Here is a 24,924-nt window from a genome sequence, read left to right as displayed (position 1 = left end):
TCAATCACACAACAAACTTGTATAAAACTACTTCAACTTTCATAGCACACTTCTATGTGTTGGGAAGAATCCTATTATTAACCTCTAGTATTTACTGAGCATATGCTTCTGGGTGCCAACAACTGTGCCATGAGACTTACTTGCATTATTTGTGTTAATATGCACGATATATTTTGGTATCTTTTGCTTTCTAGTGTTTAATAGTCTTATTTATACTTTCCTTTTTATCTGGTATATAATTTTTTTTTTTTTTTTTTTTTTTTTGAGACGGAGTCTCGCTTTGTCGCCCAGGCTGGAGTGCAGTGGCAGGATCTCGGCTCACTGCAAGCTCCACCTCCCGGGTTCACGCCATTCTCCTGTCTCAGCCTCCTAGTAGCTGGGACTACAGGCACCCGCCACCACGCCCGGCTAATTTTTTGTATTTTTAGTAGAGACGGGGTTTCTCCGTGTTAGCCAGGATGGTCTCGATCTCCTGACCTCGTGATCCGCCTGCCTCGGCCTCCCAAAGTGCTGGGATTACAGGTGTGAGCCACCGCGCCCGGCCTACTACTTTATAAATAATTTGGATTAGGATCAGTAAAATAATGAAGTGAGTGGAGGATATCTGTTTTGTGATAGAATATTTGTTGGTCGATAGCATTTAGCAATCTTCAACTCAGAAAGAAGCTTACAATCAGCTTGTAAATATGAAATATGCACAAATAGAACTGTAAAAACCCTTATAAAGCAATATAGAAATCAGCTTAGATCACAAAGGACGAACAAGTTATCAAAGTGCCCAGGAGACCAGCAAGGGAGGAGAGCTTGGAGCCTGTAAAGGAGAGTCTGAAAAAGCCACATTCAGGAGAGATTTAGAAGCAGCCAGATTTGTACAAAGTCTCGTCGAAGTGGGAAAAATTACCAATGACCACAGTTGTCTTGTTTCTTGGCAAATGCTTATATCCTTGTGCCAGCAGGCACCCTGGAGATCAATAACTCCTTAACTGTTGTTCTCACATAATTGAAAAACTATAGGGGAACTTCTGGCCCACCTTTAAGGACGAGTCATGACTTGACAGCTCTATAGAGAGAAGACTTGAATTTCCTCCAAAAATGCTAGTGCTGACATCCAGCTGCCCAGAGTAAGCCTTTCAGTAAAAACTCAATAACCTCTTTGCTACACTTTATGAAAGAGGAAAAGTGAACACTTTTTTCTGACAGTTACTTAACCTCTTCAAGCCAGAGTTGCCTCATCAGTAAAACAGGAATGTCCTCTGTCTCTCAGAGGTGTTGTGAGGAGAAACTAAAATAATCAAAGCTTCACAGATTCCAAGTGCGAAGAATCCCTGATTCTATATTATCAGTTTCTAGGGAGTTAAGATGATTTTTGAGATTAAAGTGTGGAACTTGGTGCAAATCTATGAGTTATAAGAATCCATATTAGGGTTTCTCTATCTCACCACTATTGACATTTTAGGCTGAGTAATTCTTTGTTGGAGGAAGGGGATTTCCTGAGCATTGTAAGATTTTTAGCATCAACCCTGTCCTATACTCTCTGGCCTGGTGCATCTCCTTGGTCATGACAATCAAATATCTCCAGACATATCCAGATGTCCCCTGGGGACAAAATTGTACCCCGTTGAGAGCCACTAATCTATATTACTATAGAGTGAGATATATATTGCTCAGTCCCTCTTCTAGTTTTCAGTGTAAATGGTAATGTAAGACATTTTGTAAATTCTCAATAAATAGAAAGTAAATGGGCAAAGGAATAAATGAATGAATAAGTAAATAATTTAGAAGGCTGAGAGACATTTATACCTAAATCAACTGAAAGTGAAGTTAGGACATCATCAGACAATCCTTGCTATATGATTAAAAAAACTAGTGTCATTACTGCTTCTTTCAAAGAAAGAAGTAAAATGCAGTGGGAGAAAGAGACATGCTCAGGGAACCAAAAGCCAAATCTAACTGTGATGACACAGGGGGACAATAGTCTAATCAGACTGTGTTTTCATCAGAGTAGATACTGTATGGCATTTATCTTTGGCACCTAAATACAAACTGATACCTAAGAAATATTTTATTTCTAATAAACATCAAGAAAGTTGTCCAGGAGATCTATTTAAATAGTAGAGAAGTGAGTAGGCAAAAGTGGGTAAGAGAGAGGGAGCCTACATGTTTAACTTTGGCTGCATAATCCTCTGCAGCTGGTCTGCAGCCCAGACATCATTTTAATCTACAAAATCACAAGCTAGTGGATACCATTAAAAGTGGATACACTCTGTCCTTACATTTTATGTGATGCCCAGGAATATTTAATTTTGCACGTAGAAAGTAATCAATACAATTGTGTTGAACTGAAAATAAACGGATATACCTCAACCACAGGACTCTAGGATAAGGGATTGTTCTGGAAGCCCAAAAGAGGCAATTAGCTGAGCATGTAGTAAACTGACAGTATTTCCTACCCATAAAAGGTAATAAAGGCTAAAACTGTATTAATCAGTTTAAGAATAGCACAGCCATTGCAGCATCAGATGTGAAAAAATTCTGAGCAAGATTTGAACCTCACTCTGAACGCCTACTTAGTAAGCATGTGACTGACTGTGGGCATGTTATCTATCCCCTCTAGGGTGTTCTCTCCTTGCATGTCAATGGGAGTAATTATACCTTCCTTAATGATTGCTCTGAGAATTACGGTGATCATTGATTGTTTTGTGTGCTCAGTTCCTTGTTTCTTTTGAAGAATGACTCCTCCCTTCCATGTACAAGTTTCCTTGCTTGTACAAGTGGAAGCTCTCACTCTTGTGTCTCTTTACCAGGCTCACTGGCCATTATCTTTAGACCAGGGATGAAAACATAACCCAAGCCTGGTCCTAGGACTTTCAAACCAGAAGTAAAACTGCACAGTTTGTAGCTGTCAAGACATTTCTCAGCACTATCATCAAGGGCTCCAAAAATGGACATTATTATTAGAACTGCTCATGGAATACGGAACAATAGCATTCACACCTTTATGCACTTAGCAAATATTCCTTGAGCACCAACTCATTGTCTGGCATTGTGGCACTGTCATGTATTTTATACACATTTTCTTTCTTTATTTTTTTTTTTTAGATGGAGTTTTGCTCTTGTTGCCCAAGCTAGAGTGCATTTACAATATCGGCTTACTGCAACCTCTGCATCCTGGGTTCAAGCATTTCTTCCACCTCAGCCTCCCAAGTAGCTGGGATTACAGGCATATGCCACCACACCCAGCTAATTTTTTTGTATTTAGTAGAGACGGGGATTCGCCATGTTGGTCAGGCTGGTCCAGAACTCCTGACCTCAGGTGATTCACCTCCCTCAGCCTCCTAAAGTGTTGGGATTACACACGTGAGCCACCACACCTGGCCTTTATACACATTTTCATTAACTCCTAAGAAAAACACAGAGTAAAATATTATTAACATCTCTACTGTACAAATGAAGAAATTGAAAACAGGAAAGTTGATTAATCTTTCCGTGATTATCAAGCTGCTAAGTGATAGAGTAGCTAATCTCTAGCTGTAGCCAAAACCTCACACTCTCAACATGCTCTATCTTTCCTTTTCTGAAGTGAGGGAAAATCTATAGCCTCCCTTAAATTCAGGGGCTCTCTGCTTTTTACTTGTGTCTTCCACTGAATGAGGGGGTGGCCAAGTGATGAGGCAGTCTACTGAGGTAGTAGTTAGGATAGTTGGGAGACTGAGGACATTCAGGGGGGTTAAACAGACAAGTGAATACTGAGAACAATGGAATTAGGTTTTTACTGTCAGAAAAAGGGGTAGAAATATGGAAAGGAAGAAAAACAATGAACTATTTAGGATCTTTGGGATTAGTTTCAAATTGAAGGTGTTGAAGTGAACTGTTCATGGCTCCAGGGAGATTGATAGGTATAATAGATAAATATCAAAATTTTGGTGTGTGTGTGTGTGTGTGTGTGTGTGTGTGTGTGTGTGTGTGTGTATTTTCCACTGTACCTGCTGCTAGATCTTGAAACAATGACCTCTTCGTGGCAATGAACACACCGTGTTCCCAAATTATGGTCCCTAAATACCACTCTCCACTAAAACAACTAAGGGTTTCCCAGAGAAATAACTGATTCCAGGGCTGGACCTGGAAAAGTACAAGAAGAGCATGGAGTATCTATCTGTACCAGAAAGTAAGGAGGGGCTCAAATAATGATGTCAAAGGAACACAAAAGTTATCTTGAAAAGTCTCCCATTGCTAATCTGAGACATTTTAGATTAAAAATTAAACATTGAAGAAACTGTATACTACTCATTGAATTAAATAGGACACCATGAGTTCCCTTAGATATAAATACATGAGTAAATGCATAAGTAGAAGGCAAAGTCCTTTCTTACAGCCTACTAATAAATATAAATAAATTACACAAAACACCTTCTGACTGCCATTATAACAATCATTGATTCAGACAAGAATTATTCAATACATGTTAAAACCAGCAAATAAACTAATAAGAAAAAGAATATGTATTAGCCATAGTTCTCAAGAGAAACAGAACCAAGAGGATGCAGATATACATATACATATAGATCTATATAACAAGATATGGAACCCAAGAAATCCCACAATATGTATCTACAAGCAATCCCAGAGTGCTAAAGGCCTAAGAACCAGGAGCAAGGGCAGTAGGGGATGGATGTCTCAGCTCAAGAGGAGAGAGAATCACGCTTCCTTTGACTTTTTGTCCTGTTTTAACCTTCCGTGGATTAGAAGACACCTGCCCACATTGGGGAAGGTGGATCTTCTTTACTAAGTCTACTGATTCAAATGCTAATCTCTTTTTAACAGACCCTCCCAGAAACAATGTTACCAGCTGTGGGAGCATCCCGTAGCCCAGCCAAGTTGACACATAAAATTAACTATCACAGGATAGCTACACCATCTTAAAGAACAGCCCCCAAAAATCCTTATTAGACGTAAAGAGGAAAATAAGAACATTACAGAGGGGAGACCTCACAGAAGCCACCTTCACCACATTAATCATAGTTTATATCACCAGTAAAGGAACAAAACAATATTGTGTGTTACTTGATTATGTACTCAGAAAAACACAGTGTTACTTCTATGAGATTTTTGCCAAAAATGTAAACATAAATTTAATCATGAGGAAATATCACATAATCCCAAGTTGAGGGTCATTCTACAAACTATCAAGTGTATACTCTGAAAAAAAAAGAGGTCAGGAAGACTATAAGACTAAGAAACTCCAGCCTAAAGAAGATCAAAGTCTCCAAACTAAATTTTGTGATAAAGGATAGTGTCAGGACAATCAGTAAAATTTGAATAAGGTTTTTAGATAAGAAGATTGTAATGTATAGGTATTAATTTTTGGAATTTGTTGTCTGTATTATGGCTGGGAAGTGGTGTCTTAATTTTTAGGAAATATGCATGGAAGTGTTTAGGATTAATGAGGAATCATGCATGTAACTTATTCTCCTGTGGTTCAGAAAAAAAGAAGTTGTGTGTTTAGAGAAAATGAGAGAGAGATTGACAAAGCAAGCGTTATGAAAGGTTAATGATAATTGGGCAATCTGAATACAGTTTATACAGGATTAATATTGCAAACTTTTTACAAAGTTTTAACTATTTCAAATCACTCATTCATTCATTCATTAGAGACGGGGTCTCACTCTGTTGCTCAGGCTGAAGTGCAGTGGTGCAATCATGGCTCACTGCAGCCTCAACTTTCCAGGCTCAGGTGATCCTCCCACCTCAGCCTCCCAGGTAGCTGGGACCACAGGCATGCGTCACCACACCAGCCTAATTTTTGCATTTTTGTAGAGACAGGGTTTCAACATGTTGCCCAGGCTCATCTGGAACTCTTGGGCCCCAGTGATCTGCCCACCGCAGCCTCCCAAAGCACAGGAATTACAGGCATGAATCACCATGCCGGGCCTATTTCAAAGTTTTGAAACTTTGAAGTTAGTACTAAATCTAAGATGGCGGCTTTTCTGAGATATTTTTTTCTGAGATAAGGCTACTCAATGAAAGACTTCATGATTCTTACTACAGGCATCACATTTCCATCTGAATTATATAAAAGGTTTAGACTATCTCAAGCAAATGCATTATTATAATAACACAAAATAAAAAGAAAGGCAAACAGCATATTTCCTTTTAAGGTTTCTTTATTTAAAGGCATGTGTGTGTTAGAAAAAATATTCTAAAAGACAATGCAAGAGATATTAGTGTATTAAAATGGTCATTTCTTTCTAGCCATCTATAATATTTTCAAGTGTGACAATTGAGAAAAAAATCATGTGAATTATATTACCTGATCTAGGATATCTTTCAAAAAACTAAGCATTTTTTACCAGAGGTGGTGGGAAAATAGGAAACGCTCTAGGGACATGGTTTCAGCCTCTCCTTTCCAGAGTTTGCCAATGGACAAAATCCATTTGGGAACCCTAGGAAGGAAGATATCTCCTCCAAATAAAGCAAAGGTTTCTTAGCCTCAGCACCGCTGACATTTTGGACTGGATAATTCTTTGTTGTGGGGTCCTGTCTCATGCATCGTAGAATGTGTGGCAGCATCCCTGGCCTTTACCCATTACATGCCAGTAGCACCCCTTCAGCAATGACCATCAAAAATATCTCTACACATTGCAAATGTTTAGGATTTGGAGGGGTCAAAACCATCCCAGGGTAAGAACCATGGGAATAAACCAACACATTTTTGTCCAATGTGTGGGAAGTAACCCTCTCCCCACCTCACCCTCCCTAGGTGGTTTGTGCATTCTCACATTCTGAAATGCTCTCTTGTGTGTTTCTAGAATATTTTGGATGTAATGTAGAAAAATCATTTAACACAGCGAAAGAAAAAGTAGGAGATTCTGGCAGAGTTTCAGCTGAAGTTACTGCTAATAGTGTCTTTTTATGAGAGGTCAAACTGTGAGATAACAAAAATGCCATAAATAATAATAATACCTACCTGTGTTTGCAAAGCATTAGACATCTTTAAAAGTCATTTCTTCTACACTGCTGCCTTGAATCACCTTAGTATTATTGACTCTTGAACAACACAGGTCTTGAACTGCGTGGGTTCACTTATACTTGGATTTTCTTTCACCTCTTCCACCCCAAGACTGAAAGACCAACCCCTCCTCTTACTCCTCCTCCCCTGCCTACTCAACACGAAGATGACAAGAATGAAGACCTTTATCATGGTCCACTCTCACTTAATGAATAGTAAATATATTTTATTTTCCCTATGATGTTCTTAACAATATTTTTTCTCTAGCTTACTTCATCATAAAAATAAAGTAATGTATGTATGTAGTACACATAATATACAAAATTTATGTTAATTGATGTTATCAATAAGGTTTCCTGTCAACAGTAGGCTATTAGTAGTTAAGTTTTGGGGGACTTAAAAGTTATAAGCAGATTTTTGACTGAGCTGGGCTTGGCGTCTCTAACCCCACCATTGTTCAAGGGTCAAGTGTAATCTTATGAAAGAGGCTATTATGTTCCCATTTTACTGTGGAGGAGAGTAAGTCTACCCCCAATTTTAAATCATGTGGCAAACAAGAAACAAAACAAGCACTTGATTCAGATCTTTGACTACAAGTTCAGTGCACTTTCCACAATGCTGAGCTGTCATGAGAGCCCAATGTGAGTTATTTTTGTAGAAGGCAAAGAAAATCCTAAGTCAGCTCACTGAATTGGTCTTGACAGAAAGCCAGGAAGCTCATGCTCTAGGACACTAGCAATGAAGTCTGATCACTTCCTTCATTGGAAAAAGGTGACCAGATCAAAAATAGGTGACTTAAGGGAACGCCTACTTTCCCCACCGCTCCGAGAGATCATAGCCTCATACTTTAATTGAAATTTTTCCTTCCATCCCCACCCCTCCATAACCAGACTGCAGTATCCCTTTTAGTCCTCATATCCAACTCTCTTCTTGACTTCTCATTTTATCAAAATAACTTACTGTTGGGAACAAAAAGTTGACTTTTAAAAGACAATGAATGCCAATAGCAAGGATTAAATTATGTGTCGTCCCCTCCTTTATGATTTTTTTTCCTTGCCTTTGGTTTACCTTGTTAGATTTGTCAAGACTGCCCTATAAAAATAACTTGTCAGCACTTGAGTTTGTGTGATGCTAAACTTACACTGTTAGCTCTCCGGTTACCATTAATAATGGGAAAGGATCTATGCATATACGTGTGCATGTTTTGAGTTTGCTGAAGTGTGACAGAGGTTCTGTAATGCTTGGACAGGAGCCTTGTTCCTGTCTGCATGGTTTATTCCTGCTTTCCAGTGGTATTTAGGTCTGTTTGGCTAACGGTTTTATCCTCATGCAGTGGTATTTGAGCCTGCCTGGCTGAGCTATCACTGCCTGTCAAACCTCCTACCTCACTCCCTTTACCCCCAGATAAATCAAGTGATGTGATAAGCAAACGGAGTGTTAACTTAGTCTCCAGCCCACAAATGTCCTTATGAAAAATGGCAGGCAGGTTTCTCCAATGTAGACAATAGGGTGAGTGCAGTAAGAATGGATTTACCACCAACACATAGAATTTGGGAACGTCAAATGACCATCAAATTCTCATCCTGGAGGAATTTTAGATTTTTTTTTCTTTTTCATTCTTGGAAGAGTATTTAGTGGGCTAAAAGAAACCCATTTATAAAATGGGACACAATTCAATAGTGACTCAAAGCAAGCTTGGTCAATATAATATGTAGAAGAACTGGCTAGAACAAATTATAACCTAAAAGGAGATAAGATTTATTGTGAAAGACAGATCACTAAGTCAGCAACAGAGCACTGTGAAGAAGAAAAACATCTACTGTGATCTTCTTCTAAATAATTAGGAATATAGTCATCCACTACTGTGTTACAAGTGCAGTAACAAGCTGTCCTTACTACCTATCACTTTCTTCTCCCTCCTCTTCTGATAAGAAACACTTTCCAAATGGAGGACCCTGTGATACAACCCTGGCCATATCCTTAGCTAGAGTGATTGGTTCAAGTATGAACACATGACTCAAGCTCAGCCAATCAGAGTTCTTCCTGCAAGATTTTTAAATTAAATCTAATGAGAAAGACTCAACAATTTGCCACAGTCTTCCTTTGATTCTATGAATTTCTTTAATATCTTTCTTTCTTTCTTTCTTCCTGTTTTTTTTTTGTTTTTTTTTTTTTTTTTTGAGATGGAGTCTCCCTCTGTCTGTCTCCCAGACTGGAGTGCAGTGGCCAGACCTCAGCTCACTGCAAGCTCCGCCTCCGTGGTTCATGCCATTCTCCTGCCTCAGCTTCCCGAGTAGCTGGGACTACAGGCACCTGCCACCATGCCCAGCTAATTGTTTTGTTTTGTACTTTTTTTTTTTTTTTTTTTTTTTTTTAGTAAAGACGGTGTTTCACCGTGTTAGCCAGGATGGTCTCGATCTCCTGACCTCGTGATCTGCCCACCTTGGCCTGCCAAAGTGCTGGGATTACAGGCGTGAGCCACCGCACCCGGCCAAATTTCTTTAATATCTTTCTAACAAATCTTCTAATGATCTGTTTTGTCTAAGTCAGTCTAAAGTTGACTTTGTTACATGCTTCCAAAAGAGAGCTGACCCTGAAAATAACACCCTTGCTACATTCAACTCTAGCGAGCCCTTTGTTGAAGTATCTGAATGTCAGTGTTGCATCTATTATGAAATAGGGAACAATGGAAAGGGCTCAGAAAGGGATCGTGAACAGGAACATGCAGATGGACAGTCAGGCTGTAAGGCCATGACATCTTTTGATTTGTAAAATAGAGAACTGAAAGATACAAGGTAATTTTCATATGACTTCAAAGATGCTGAAATTTTGCTTTCTTCATTATAAATGTTTAGAGGGAGCAAGATTTTAAGAGCTAAATATTCTTCTATTTTTACAGATAAACCTGCAGGGAGCAGGGTTGTCTAAAGCATGTCTTCAGATCAGTTCAATCATCATCTGAATTCAGTGACTATCTAGCTCCGTGCCAGATCCTGTGCTAGGTACTGGTACACACAGAGACGAACATGGTTCCTGCCCTTGGGCTTCCAAGCCTAGGGCACTGAAGCTTGGAGCCATAAAAGTAATCAGAAAATTATATTCATGATGAAGAAAGACAAGAAAGATAATTTGAAAGAAAGACTGAAGAGATGAATAACTTTTACATAACGAAAAAACAAGAATCTACTGGAAGCCTACTATCTGCCAGGCTCAGAGTTGTCAAAAAAAAATGTAAACATTGACCAAAAAGGATCATTTCTAAGAAATTTAGATTAACCTGAAGTAGACACAGGAGCTGCAAAGCAAGAAATCAGAGGGCCCACAAACAGGTCAATAGGGGTGCATATGCATCTGGCAACAGCCTGTTGCTGCCTCAGGAAAAAAAAAGTGTGTGTGTATATATATATATGTATATATATTTTTAAATACATATATATTTTTTAAAATTATAAACATATATAAATATATAATATATATTATATTTATACATATTTATATATAAATATATAATATATATTTATATTATATTATATATTTATATAAATATAAATTTATATATACATATAATATATGATATATATTCTATATCATATATTATATATAAATATAAATAATATATAAATTTTTATATAAATATATGTTTGTTTATATATATATATATATATATATATATATATGCACTAAAGCCATGTAATTCCTGGGCTCATTGCTTGCTTCCTCCAAACCAACATAAGTGTGACACTGTACATGCCCTGGAGAAGTAGTAAGTTCTCCTTGAAAGAGATCACAATATATATAGGAATCAAAGTTAAAAGTACCACAAGTCAATGAGGAAGAAACAGACTGATCAACAAATGAACCAGGGAAAACTGACTCCTTCAATTAAATGCTGAGATTGTAACACCCACTGGGAGACCTGTGTACACTGTGAAGTTAAAGCTGAGTACCCTCATGTAACAGAGGTGCCCAAGACCACCATCATGTGGATGGCTGGCTATAAAAACAGAACTCTGAATAGCTGTTATACTTACAGTTACAGTTTACTACAGTGGAAGAATATAGACTAAAATCACAAAGGGAAAAGGTAAATAGAAATGGAGGAGAGGTCATCAGATGAAGAGAATGAAGAGTCGATTCTCTAAAACTTGAGAAAACAGAGCAATATGAGGACAAAACAAAGCAAATATGTTTAAAATGATTAAAAAGATAAAGAAGGAGTTGAAGTAACCAAGAATTGAATCATAAGGACATGAATTTTGAATGACGTCAAAGACCGAAAATTAATTACTTTGGAATTAAAAAGTCAGAGGACAGGTTAAACAGTGCTTCAGACAGCTGAACTGGACTGTGTACATTTTACTCTCAAAGATTTTTAAATTACAACTTGCTCTACAAGCACAATCTTAGAGGTATAATATTGCATTCACCTTCATTGATCACTGACTTCTCAATCATTCAATTAATCTGCTTAGGTTGCAGTTTCTACCCTAGCTCTCTCTATTTACCTCATGGGCAGATAAACTCTTGTAACAACTTCCTAGTTGCCTTCCTGATGTGGTCTGAAAGGGGAGGAGCCAGAGATCAGTCCTAAATGGTTAATTCCCAGCAGGACCGGAGAAGCAGACAAGTGTAGAGGAAGGAGCCAGCTGGGGAAATGATGTAGCCTCCAGCCATTCCAGAGACACATCTGCCCGTCTAGATATTTGCTTTGAGTAAATGGCATTCCCAAAATGTCAGACTCCCTGGTATTCAGACATAAGTGCAAAAACACCTTCCCAAACTAGCCTTGATGTTTGGATTTTCTGCCCCGCTGCTTGGCCTCCACGTGTGCAAATCATCATGAAACCGCTGTCGTCTGAAAGCTGCCTTACCTCATTCTCCGGTTCAAAGGGCTGAGGCCAAGGTGCTTACATCCCAGTGGATGTTTTACCAAAGCACTAACATTACACCAGGGAACAAAGCAGTCCTGAAAATTGCCCAAATTTTCAAAGCTCAAAACTAACCCATCCTGCCTGGGTATTTTTACACCCACCTAAATGTTAAACACCGGGCTACAAAAAAAAAAAAAAAAAAAAAAAAACCAAAACCAAAAAGCTCGTGTCCCAGAAATTCGTTGCATTCAAATTCCTACTTCCTACCCACTCCTCCTACCCTGACCACCATCACCACCCTCCCTCCTCCCCATCTTTCCCTCTGAAATAATTTCCATTTATATTAGCCTCCCCTAAGCCTTCTTTTTTAGGAGTACATAAATTTGGAAGCTTAACTAAATTGAATATGTCCCTTTAAATAAAGTCATCTCACCCTGTAAAAGTCAGCACAAAGTGACCCTCTAAGTCTGGCTCTGACCCTCTAAGTCCGGCTCTCACCCCTAGGGTTGAAGAGCCTGCTATTCAATCCGGGCTTCAGTGGAGGCTTCACCCGGAAGGGGAGTTCTGGGAGATATTTTGGCTTGCTACATGCAAACGCAGCAGCCAACAGATCTCATCATTTCTAAATGTCAGCTTTAGTATAATCCTTCTGACCCATTCCAAAGCTTATAGGTCACAGAACATTTTATCTGGCAGTGACTTTTATATATATATATATATTTTTTTTTTTTTCAAGTTTAAAGTGTTATCCATTTTCCCTTCCCTCCCCCTCTCAAGGAGACCTGGCTCCTCTGTACACATAGTGAGTAAGGCATCAAGGAATTCAAGCAAATGATAAAAATATGTCTGCAGGGAAATAAATTTCTTTTTCTGAAATCAATCATGTGCTATTCACACAAGCAGAAGAAATAGCCTGAAATACCCCTTATCTCACCACCTCACTCCACTCAGGCATCTTGTGCAAACACTTAAAGGCCAGAGGCTTTCTCTCCTGGTCTTCTCTCTCCCACAGCTGAAGGGAAGGGAGGCCAAGATATGTGGACAGACGGGCTGCGGGGCGTGATTAGCCTGAAATGATTGGCTGGCTGTCACAGAAATGGATAGCCAGGATGGGTCCATTATTGTGCACAGATAGTGTGCATGGCAATCAGCACTGTGGGAAGAAGAGGTATCCTCTTTTCCACAGTTCAGAATAGGAATGGGAGTTTGTGTTATTCTCGCCTCCCCATATTGCCTCATTTTGAATGTGATGCCCATGGCTTCTTGCTCTATGGAGAACAAGGGTATTGCTGGAAAAGATACTTTCAAAACCTATTAAAATATGGAGGAAAGTCACCTGGACAAGCCATGGTTCTCGTGAACAGGGAAATCTGAATTTTGGTGTGTCCTCCCCAATGCCTTATTCAACAGGGTTACAAGCCGGGATGTCCAGGAGCAAACCTGCTCTTCCACTCACCAGCTCTGTGACCTTGGGGAAATCTCGGAGTCTCTTCAGCCTCTGAGATCATTCAGCGCCGCTGTTTGGATTAAATGAACTTTACACGTCAGCGCTTACCCCAGCACTTAGAACATGATGTAATAAGTATTAGAGGGGGAAAGAGATGGAATATGACAATCCTTAGAGTTGCTTATGGAAACTATTTCCAGCCACCAAAGCAATATATTTAAAACTTGGGGGTCACTTGGTGCCAATTTGTTCCTGTCTCTGAGACTGTCATGTTTTAGATGTTGAAACTTACTTTTATGATATCTTTGGATAAGAGCGAAAGGGACAAAAGGGGAAGTGAAGGCTGAGTAGAGTAAATTACTGCAGACTTAATGGGTCATACTGTGGAAGACCAAAGCTTCGAGGTTGCCACAAATGTTGAAATAACTTTTTATCTGAGATTATATGGAAAAATACTTTTTGAGCCTAATTGCACCCTTTTTCTTATGGCTATGATTTTTTTTTAATTTCTAAGAAATCAATATTTGCTTATGTGAATGTTGGCAAAATCCAAATGGGGTCACTATTCAAAAAAAGACAAATAGAGATGGAGAAGGCCATCAAGAGAAAGTTCTCATACTTATATGCTAGATAGCAAAACTATCAAAATAGAGTCTGCAAAAATCACAACTTTGCACAAAGTCCATCACAACCTTACACATACAATACTTCTGCAAGGACATCTGCCCAGCAACTGCCTGTCCAGACTCAGACTGGTGTCACCTTTGTTACTGATCTTTGCAGCCACAGATAATTAGTTCAAAACAATTATGTAATTCTCATATTTTCCTTTAAAAACTTCTGTCTTCCTTTATCTCCCTGAATATGAACATAATTTACTACAGTACATATATTTCCATTGCAATGCTCTACTCCCAAATACATATCTTGTTCTTTTAGGGAGCCTCTCTGTTAGTTATTTAGGTTGACATTTAAAAATAAAAGTAGAGGGGTAGTAGAGAAACTGAACAAATTATGCCCTCAGCTGGACTCACAGAATGACTACTGATGTTTTCATTTTTAATGTATTAAATGAGGGGTATTTAAAGCTGAAAAGAATAAAATAGAAAGATGCTAAAAAGAATACTACTCATTTTGCCTTGTATTATATAATCAATTAAAATTAAGGATACTTGCTATTTATTGAGTGCCTATTATAAGCTGGGACTGTGCTAGGCGTTTACTTATAATCTCAAATCCTCACATAACCCTACAAAGTAGGTAGTATGTTGTCTATGAGCTAGAGAAACTCAGAGAGGTTGTATGACTTTCTCAAAGCAATCTAGCTGCTCAGTGACATAGCCAAGCTTTAAATCCAGGTCTATCATACCCTGAATCCACTCCCTCTCTCTCCATTTCTGCTACCTTTCTGTACCTTAAGGAACAATCATTCAAGACATTTTACAGAACTGGAGTAGAATTTTAATAGCATGCAGGCCCATACCTAATGCAAAACAAAACACTACAATGTTAGATGAAGAGAGATCTTAGCAAACCTTCACTCAAGCTCACAGGCTAGCATGACCAAATGCACTCGGATGCTTACATCTGAATCCAGAGAAATTAAGCTGCAGACTCAAACCATGTACTTGCAAATCTGAATAAGAATGTGTAGGCCTGGCCAGGCGCGGTGGCTCACACCTGTAATCCCAGCACTTTGGGAGGCAGAGGCAGGCAGATCACAAGGTCAGGAGATCGAGACCATCCTAGCCAACATGGTGAAACCCCATCTTTGCTAAAAATACAAAAATTAGCTAAGCGTGGTAGCACCTGCCTATAGTCCCAGCTACTTGGGAGGCTGAGGCAGGAGAATCACTTGAACCCGGGAGGTGGAGGTTGTAGTGATCCGAGATTGTGCCACTGCACTCCAGCCTGGTGACAGAGCAAGACTCTGTCTCCAAAAAAAAAAAAAAAAAAAGTATAGGCCTAACTCTCAGGCTCTGGTTCTAATCATCAGGTCTCCTTTCCCAGCCCTGCTTATCCATGGGTGAGATTGAGGGCAGGTGGAGACTCGGAATCGGAATGCACTTCCATTAGTTTGCTCTTCCCCAACTCTACCTGCTATTATATCACATCCTATTCTAACTCTCTCCTTCACTGTCTGAATAATCTTCCATTTGTTTCAAAAGACTATTTTTATTAACCTTCCATCCATTTAATTCCTTTTTAATCCCTGGCCCCTTCAAGAGCCTTTTTACGTGCATGCTATCCTGCTTTCCTCTGTCATTCCTTTCAGTCTCTTAGCTATCTCTAGACGCTGCTTGCTCCACAACCATTACAACTTGTGCCCTTCCCCTGCTCCAAAGCCCAGCAAACATTGTCTGGCAGAATTTCTCCACTAGCTAAGTGCCTCTATTTAGAATCAAATTCTTCCCCACTTTTTAAAGTGTATTTAGGCTGTTGTTTACCATGTGGAGCCAGCAGAAAAATGCACCCAACACCTTCTAAAGACAGTACCATTACCCCATTTTGCACTGAGGAGAAAATGGATATTTGAGAGGCTGCATAGCTTGTCCAATGTCACACAGCAGCTCATAGAGTCTGAACTGGGGACTAAGCTAGGATCTGTATGACTTGATAGCCAAGGTCTTCTGACTGTGCTGTGTTCCGTGAGTAGGGAAACAACGTCTGTCAATCACTTGGAGTGACTGCAAAACTCTCATAATGGCCAAGATTTGGAAACAACCTAGGTATTCATCAGCAGATGAATAAAGAAAATGTGGTACTTATACACAATGGAGTACAATTTAGCCATAAAGATGATTGAGATCATGCCATTTGCAACAACATGGATAAAACTGGAAGTCATTATGTTTAGTGAAATAAGCCAGTCCCAGAAAGACAAACTTGGCATGTTCTTACTTGTTTGTGGGAGCTAAAAATTAAAATAATTGAATTCATGGAGATAGTAGAATGACGGTTACCAGAGACTGGGAAGGGTAGTGGTGAGGTAGGAGGGAGCTAGGGATAGTTAATGAGTACAAAAAAAATAGGTAGAAAGAATAAATAAGACCTACCTAGTACTTGACAGCAAAACAGGGTGCCTATAGTGAATAATAATTTAATCTATTATTTTAAATAAATAACATGTTATTTTTAAATAAACATTTAAAAATAACTATAAGAGTATAATCGGATTGTTTATAACACAAGGATACATCTTTGAGGTGATGCATACCTCATTTACCCTGGTGTAACTATTACACATTGTGTACTGTCTACCCCATAACTATATGAACCTACCAAATATATAAACCACAAAATGTTTTTAAGAAAAGAACTTAGAACAAAGAGACTCAGTACAAGTTGGTTGCCTTTAGGAGCTGTAACAAAGAGATTCCATGATCTTTCCATTCAAATATGTTTCCTAGGGACAGGAGTCAAAGGTCAGAGTGAAGCATGAATCCTTAGGACTCAGACATCTAGCAATCAAATTTGGGATTTGTGCCACCTGTGGGTGAGCCATGTGGGTTTGGGGAGGTTGGTTACCCAAAAGCAACTGTTTATTTATTGAGTGGCTCTCCCCACCAGAATAAAAATGCCTATTAAACAGGCACTTTGTTGTTTTTTCCTGTCCAGACCAAAGTGTAGCCCAGAGTTGGTATTTAATAAATATTCACTGTCTGAATGCAGACTTCTTTTCTGCCAGTTTTCTCTTAAGGTAATTACGTCAAATGTGTTTGCTTCCCTGCTCTGCATTGCGCCCATCCCACCATCAATCAGACACCATCATTATTACGATCCCCATCAAGAGTTTCTAGGGTTTTCAGAGTTTTCACAACAGAAAGACTTTCATGAGTAGTTACGTAGCCTGTGAAATGCATGTTTATAATTATAAAAATACCCATAATATCCAAAACTTACTGACAGCTTGTGCCAAACCAGGCATTGTGTAAATAGCTAAATAGGTAATGCTCACCACAAAAAAAAAATCCCCATTTTACAAGTGGTACAATTCAGGCTTAGAATGAGAGAGCATAAATGACTTGTCTGGGGTCACACAGAGAAGAACCAGGAATTACAACCAAAGCTAATTGATTCTAGACTCCATTTTGACCATTAAACTACAGAGCTCGGCACAGTTAGAATGAGAATGTAAATCTTTTACACCAAATCCTTTGTTCTTTCCAAGATGTCCCCTTGAAAAATATGTTATGCTCTAAATCCATGGGTTGAGACTGCAGAATTTAACATGATTTCCCTGGCTCTGAAACCAAAGGCATTTTGTCTCTTCACAAAGTGAGTGGACATAGAAAGTGCCTGTAAAACAGGTGAGAGCTTGTTTTCAAGCTGTGTTGAAAACCTTGGGACTGGGATGGTTCCCAGGCAGAGCATGTAAGCATGGGCAATCTCTTCAGTGGGCAGGTACACAGTGGCAGCTGCAGTGATTCCTGAGGAGGAGTCAGATGTCACAGCCCTCTTCAGTTAGGTTATCCCAGGCCTGCCAGCTCTGTGTACCACTGTACTTTAGACAGACTGTGACTGTTTGCAGACAGGAGGCTTAGGGCAGCCACACCAGGCACTCCTATCACCCTCCCCATGGTGAGGCCAGAGAATAACCACCTGTTACCTCAGCAGGACCGAGAACAAGTCCCTGTGCAGTCACTGTGGTCCCCACTCCATAGCACTCAGAGGCGGACAACAGAATCTCTGACCATGATTCATGCCCCCACAGTTCCCATCTGAAGAAGGAGCTGTCAGCAATTCCGATCTCCATTTCAGAAGAAATAGTATTCTGTTGTACTAGTTAGGGGACCATTTCAGCTGCTGAAACAGAAGCTAAGGGAAGAGTGACTTGAATAGGAGAGCTTATTTTTCTCCAAGGTAAGAGTTCATACAGAGCAGTCAGGACTGCAGAGTGCCCGGCAGTGTCAGGAAACCAGGCACCTCCATCTGGTACTTTGATGCCTCCAGCATGCAGATTCTAACTCGTGGTCCATAGTGGCTGCTCCAGTGCCTTCCATCATGTTTATATTCTAGCCAGCAGAAATGGAGGGGAAGGGAAGTTGAAGAGGAGGATGTGTTTCTTCCTTTTAAGACTTCAACAGTATGTTTATTGCGGCACTATTCACAATAGCAAAGACTTGGAATCAACCCAAATGTCCATCAGTGACAGACTGGATTAAGAAAATGTGGCACATATACACCATGGAATACTATGCAGCCATAAAAAAGGATGAGTTTGTGTCCTTTGTAGGGACATGGATGCAGCTGGAAACCATCATTCTTAGCAAACTATCACAAGAACAGAAAACCAAACACCACATGTTCTCACTCATAGGTGGGAACTGAACAATGAGATCACTTGGACTCGGGAAGGGGAACATCACACACCGGGGCCTATCATGGGGAGGGGGGAGGGGGGAGGGATTGCATTGGGAGTTATACCTGATGTAAATGACGAGTTGATGGGTGCTGACGAGTTGACGGGTGCAGCACACCAACATGGCACAAGTATACATATGTAACAAACCTGCACGTTATGCACATGTACCCTAGAACTTAAAGTATAATAATAATAAAAAATAAATAAATAAAAAATAATAAAAAAATAAAAAATTAAAAAAAAAAAAGACTTCAACAAACAATTAGCAGTCAGACCTCCCACTCACACACCGTTGGGCAGAATTCGGTCAAGCAAGCAAGTGTCATGGGAGGCTAGAAAATGTAGTCTCTAGCTGGGAAACCAACAGTTGAGTAAGTCATATGACTTAAAGAAGGGAAAAATGGATATTAGAGCACGTGCTTCCCATTTTTACTGATAAAATATTGATACATACCCTTCCTCCTAGGCATGGAATACCCTCCCATCATCCCCAAAAGAGATAACTTAAGGTTGTGCCCAATTTCTGCAGGCAGCTCAAATTTAGGAACCCTGGGAGTTGCACAGTTCTCTCCATTAGGTCTGATATGGATGTCCAGAGTCTAAGCCATCTACAAGCCATTGCTCTAGAGCAACATGGTTGAGTAGAGTCAGGGCAACTGCAGTGAAAACCCCCATTCAGAAAACAGATGAATGGATGGAAAGGATGGCAGTTCCTTGCTCATGGCCATTTGCACATCATGCTTGGCAGTGAAACAAGTTCTTTGGGTAACCTATCTGGGAGCTCTGGATTTTCTAGGAGAAACACCCTTGTCTGTTATCTTTCATGGACTTACTTAAAATGAAACCTGGACAGTGTGTCTTTTTCAGGGTTGCACAGATTTGTTGTCTGTATCCTTAGTGGTGCACATAGGAACATCTGGGGTTACTTTAGGGGTTGAAAAATCAGACTTTTGCTGGCTGGGCTTGCAATTTCTTTGGAAAAACTATTTTCTCAAAAACGTAAAGTTTTATTTGCTTCCAAACACTTCCCAGTGTTTCCAAACACTTTCCCAACCAAAATTATCCTTTAGACTTATCGTGGTAAATGAAATTTCTTATGTCTATGTACTTTATTTATTGACCTTCATGCTCTACCCAACTCCCTCTACCATCCTCTTTATGGAGATTTTCTTGAGACTATGTGAAACAAAAGCCCTGGATGGGAACACAATGTTTATAATCTGATTTTGCAACTGGAACGACTCCCATTATCTAGCCAGAAGCGCTGAAGAAGGTGCCTGAGAAAGGCTTGGGGCCACTGAAACAGCTCCTGCTATTGCTACTTCCTTATCACTTGAGTTCATCTCGTTGGCAGTCCTGCAAATAACAGGAACAATCATCCAACACCAGCTACTACCCTGTTTTTCCAACCAGTTCTGCTACAGTCATATACTCTGGTGGCATAATGTGGTCTTCTGAGATGCTGCAGATGATGGTTTTACTAAAGGTTTTGCCCTATTGTGCCCTCCTACCACATTGCCAACTGTGAGGTAAATATGTTGAATTTTATGTCTTAGTGTGGTAGCACCCCCCTGTCTAAATCCCAAATTCTGTATTAGTTGCTCTAGAAAAAGCTACAATAATAGTGGGTTAAACAAAATAGTTAATTCTCTTTCTGAGACATTCTGGGCTTATGTAGACCAGGGCTGTTATAGCAGCCCTCTGCCATTAGGGACCCAGACTCCTTCTGCCCAGTTGCTGTACCTCCTCAATGAGTCACTTCCATGTTGTGGTCTAATGTTGCTGCTTTATTTGCTAATGCATTCTAATCACCAGAAAGGGGGAAAGTCATGGAGGGGATGTGACCTTCATTTGGGTGTATAACATGTAATTGGCATGCTTCACTTCTACTCACTCCCCATTAAGCCAGAAGTAAGCCATATAGTCACCTGCAGGTTTGAGGAATTCTAGAAAATAAGGAGTCTTCAGCTAGATAAAGAGAGACTCTGGAATTCTATTACAAAAAAGCAAATGGGAAAAAGAATACTAGGGACGATCTGTGGTCTTCAGAGGATCAATTGACTTCAAAACTGAACTGGGGAATGTTTTAAAAAGCTTTTCATTCAACTCTCCAGCTGAGATATGAGAGCATGAGAGCTGAGAAAAGAGGGCAGAACAAGATGGAGTTGGTAAATTCAGTATTTGTAATTTACAGTCTTTTTCCCCTATGCAAGTGGTTTGGAAATGAGTCAGACTCCACAAAGAGAAAGCTCAAAATCCACAGTCAAAGTAGGACAAAATTTCTTATCAACACATTGATTCTCTAACACTAAAAAATCTTGAAGGTAGAAATGTCAATTCTGGGATAATGACAGGCTGAAGGTATAGTCAGTATGTTAAAAAAAAAAAAAAAAAAAAAAACCCTGAGAGACAGGGTAAATTCTGCTTCAACGAAAGTGAGCTTATCTTTATCAGAGTTGACAGAGATCATTAAAAAGTGAAAGCAGAAACCCGATATATTGATGACACCTCTAGAAGTTGGCCTTACAACCACAAGCTGTATTCAGCAGAGTATGTTTTTTCCTGTCTCATGCAATGAAATCCAATCTCATAGAAGTTTTTATTTGTTCAGAGTGATAGATAAGCCTCCTAAAGTATGGTTTAAATCAATATTCTATTCCCCAAGTTAACTGAAACTGCACATTCTTTTAATGAATAGATATACATGCAACTTTAGAAACACACAGCCATAATAAAAAAAATGGGGAGGGGTACCCAGAACAGAACTTTACTTTGTAGGATACTCTTTCTTGATTGAGTTTCTAATAATGAAATAAATAACATATTTCACATTGCCTAATGAAATATCTTATATTGTCTGTTAGTAGACTGGCTTTATCAGCTAGCATGAAAACTGGAATCTGAGGAGATTAAAAAGAAATTGAATCAATTGATAATAATAATAGTCAACATTGATTAAATGTTAATAGGTGTATTACTCTGTTCTTACACTTCTAATAAAGACATACCTGAGACTGGGTAATTTATAAAGGAAAGGGGTTTAATTGACTCACAGTTCAGCATGGCTAGGGAGGCCTCATGAAACTTACAATCATGGTAGAAGGGGAAGCAAAGTCCTTCTTCGCATGGCAGCGGGAGAGAGAAGAATCAGTGCCCAGAAGAGGGGAAAGCTCCTTATAAAACCATCTAATTTCATGAGAATTCACTCACTATCACGAGAACAGGATGGGAGAAACCACCCCCATGAGTCAATTACCTCCACCTGGTCCCTCCCACAACATGTGGGAAATAAGGGAACTACAATTCAAAATGAGATTTGAGTGGGAACACAGCCAAGCTATACCAGTAGGATTATTAAATGTTAATAGGTTGACCAGCACTTAAAAGCTGCCAGTTTCTGTTCATACATATATATACACACACACATATATGTGTGTGTGTTCATACATATATATGTGTGTGTATGTATATATGTGTGTATGTACATGTGTGTATGTGTGTGTATATATCTGTATACACACACATATATATGTTTTAAAACTCAGTTGACCCTCCCAATACTCTTAATAGTGAGGTGCCGTTGTTTTTCTCATACACAAATTTTAAAAACTAAAAGAGCCACAGAGAGGGTAAGAAACTTGCCGAAGGTAATACATCTATTAAGTGATGAGCCCAGGCTTCAGATCTAAGCCATTAATCAAGAGATCTTGAATGCTTTACAATCCGCCAATTAGAATCTGTAATTTTTTTCAGAATTGTATGCTTAGTTATTTCTAAGGGTAGTAAATCAGAATGATTAAGGGTAATTAGGTATTTTGAGGCCTCTATGTGCTAGTTACTGCGAAGAATCTCCTAGCCTTGGTGAGTCCCCTGTGCTCACCCTTCCTCACTAGTTCGAATACATCTTTCCTAAAACTGCACCTCTGTACAAAATGATAATCTTTAAATATATTGCCTCAAGTCACCTACAAACTCTAATCTTATACAAATAATCCATATCTCAAAAACCCCTCAATACAGTCATCAATGATTATCAATTATGACTACTATAATTCCCTAAGACTTTGTTCCCACTGTAATTGATTGACTTGAAATGTTCTAATACACCTCTTATGAGGGAGGAGTTAAGGAAACCAAGTACTAAATACATTCCAAAAATAGTCATACTGTTGTTTTCTAAAATCTAAACTACTGAATCATATCCAAACCTCAAAGGAACACAAATTTGCAGACACAAGACGTAATCATAATAGACAAGAGCAGTAGTCATAAGAGACAAGAGCAGGAGTCAGCAAACTTTTTCAGTAAAAAGCCAGAGGGCATGTATTTCAGGCCTCACAGGCCATGCGGTCTCAGTAGCAAGTGCTCAACTCTGCCATTGTAGCACGAAAGTAGCATACAAAACCGTAAAATGATTGGGCATAACCATATCCTAATAAAACTTGTCTACAAAAAAAGAGACATCAGATCAGATTTGGCCCCTAGGCCAGCAGTTTGTAGATTGCTGAACACAAGATTCACTAGAGTTCTGTTAAGGCACTAATATCATGCAATCTTTAATTTTGAGAATTAGTTTATGAATGGTGTTAGGATGTTCCTTTATTTTTTTCTGGTACAATCCTGACTTTCAATATTATATCCTTTTTTTCTCTGTGGTCATGATTGTCAGAAAAAGAGTCCCGTTTTATAGTTCAGAAAGTGAATTTGTCACACCATCAGTAAGTGATATGACATAGAAGAAATTGTTGCTAGAACATCCACTCTATCCCAAAAAGACCTTCTGCTATGTACAATGGCTACAAAAGATCCTACTTGGTTACTTTGCTGCCAAGTCTCATATCCTGCCAAGAAGTTACAAGAATATTGGACTTACATAAACATGGTGTATCCATTAGAATTTGTAATAGGAAGATAATCAATTGAGTAAATCGAGTGCCACTGCCTGTTGGGCATGGATTTCATCGTCAAGAACACAAGATGAACACAAGCCATGATTCCAGGTTGAAAGGAAAGGAAAAGCAAGGAGTGACAAGAGATTCACTCTTAGCTGATTGAGCTAAAGGTCCACACAATGACTTTAAGTCCACACAGTGACTTCTACTTACAATTCATAGTCTCCCTTTAAGTGAATGATACGGAAATGCTATCCTTGAGATGTGCACACTACAGTGTCAAATAAAATTAAAAGAATGTTCTAACAGAGGGTAGAGCATAGTCCGGGGAGAGGTAACCAGCCATCTCTGCCACCTAAGTTTCAAAGGAAGATTACTTCTTTTCTTCTTCTTTTTCTTGTTCTACTTATTCTCAGAAGGTAAAGTCAATTGAATAATATGAAACTCCTCTTTCTTCTTAGTATTGTTACACACAACTCTATTTCTGCCTTTTCATACTCTTTTTCTCTCTTACAAATTACAAGTGAAAACTCCCACCCAGAGGATGATGAACAAGTCGGAGTTGAAGGTAGAGCTCATTTACTTTTGAGAAAAGTCTTCTTTGAGTCTTCATTCCCCATTCTCCACACTTCCCTTATGAGATTCATTCTTTGACCCATCTGTCTGCTCTATGCCCTGAAAAGCAACTTTCATGCATTGCATGACCTAGCCTTTGTTCAACGGACTCTGACTGGGTTTGGCCAAGGGAATACACAAGCAGAAGATTGGAGACCAAGAAAAGTCAGACATAGATACTGCTTGTCCGCACCTTCCCTGCTCAAGTGAGGTTCTAGTGGTAGCTGTATCTATGACATCAGTTTCTGTGAGCAGTCAGCTTCCTTAGACCTTATGTCTTCTGATGCTCCTTTAGACCTGGGGTGATGAGGGCTTCCTGCTATTTCTGGGCTCTGGATGATGCCTCGATATCTCTTGATGGTTCGTAAACCCTGCCCTCCCCACTACAAACATTATCTTTATTAGCAAGTGTCTTCAGAACTGTTCATTTTCTGCCAGAATGCTAACTCTGATACATCTTGCAAATGACTTGTGACCATTAGGCAGGAAGATAACAAAACTTGAGATTGCATCTCCTACATTCATGCTCAAGGAATGCTGCAAACTGTAGAGATCATTGGAAATGGAAGCAAGACTCCTCTGTGCACAGTGAATTAGTACAAGCCCGTGCCCATCTTGCTCTCCCCAACAGTAACACCTGTCATGCTTTATTCATTCTTCTAGGCCAAGTCCAATGTCACCTCATCTCTGAAGCCTTGCACACTACCCATTCCCACCCTTAAGTGGCC

The sequence above is a fragment of the Macaca nemestrina genome, chromosome 7 (genome assembly GCF_043159975.1).
Source record: "Macaca nemestrina isolate mMacNem1 chromosome 7, mMacNem.hap1, whole genome shotgun sequence".
In the NCBI taxonomy this organism is placed as follows: Eukaryota; Metazoa; Chordata; class Mammalia; order Primates; family Cercopithecidae; genus Macaca; species Macaca nemestrina.
This window is presented reverse-complemented; position numbering follows the sequence as displayed.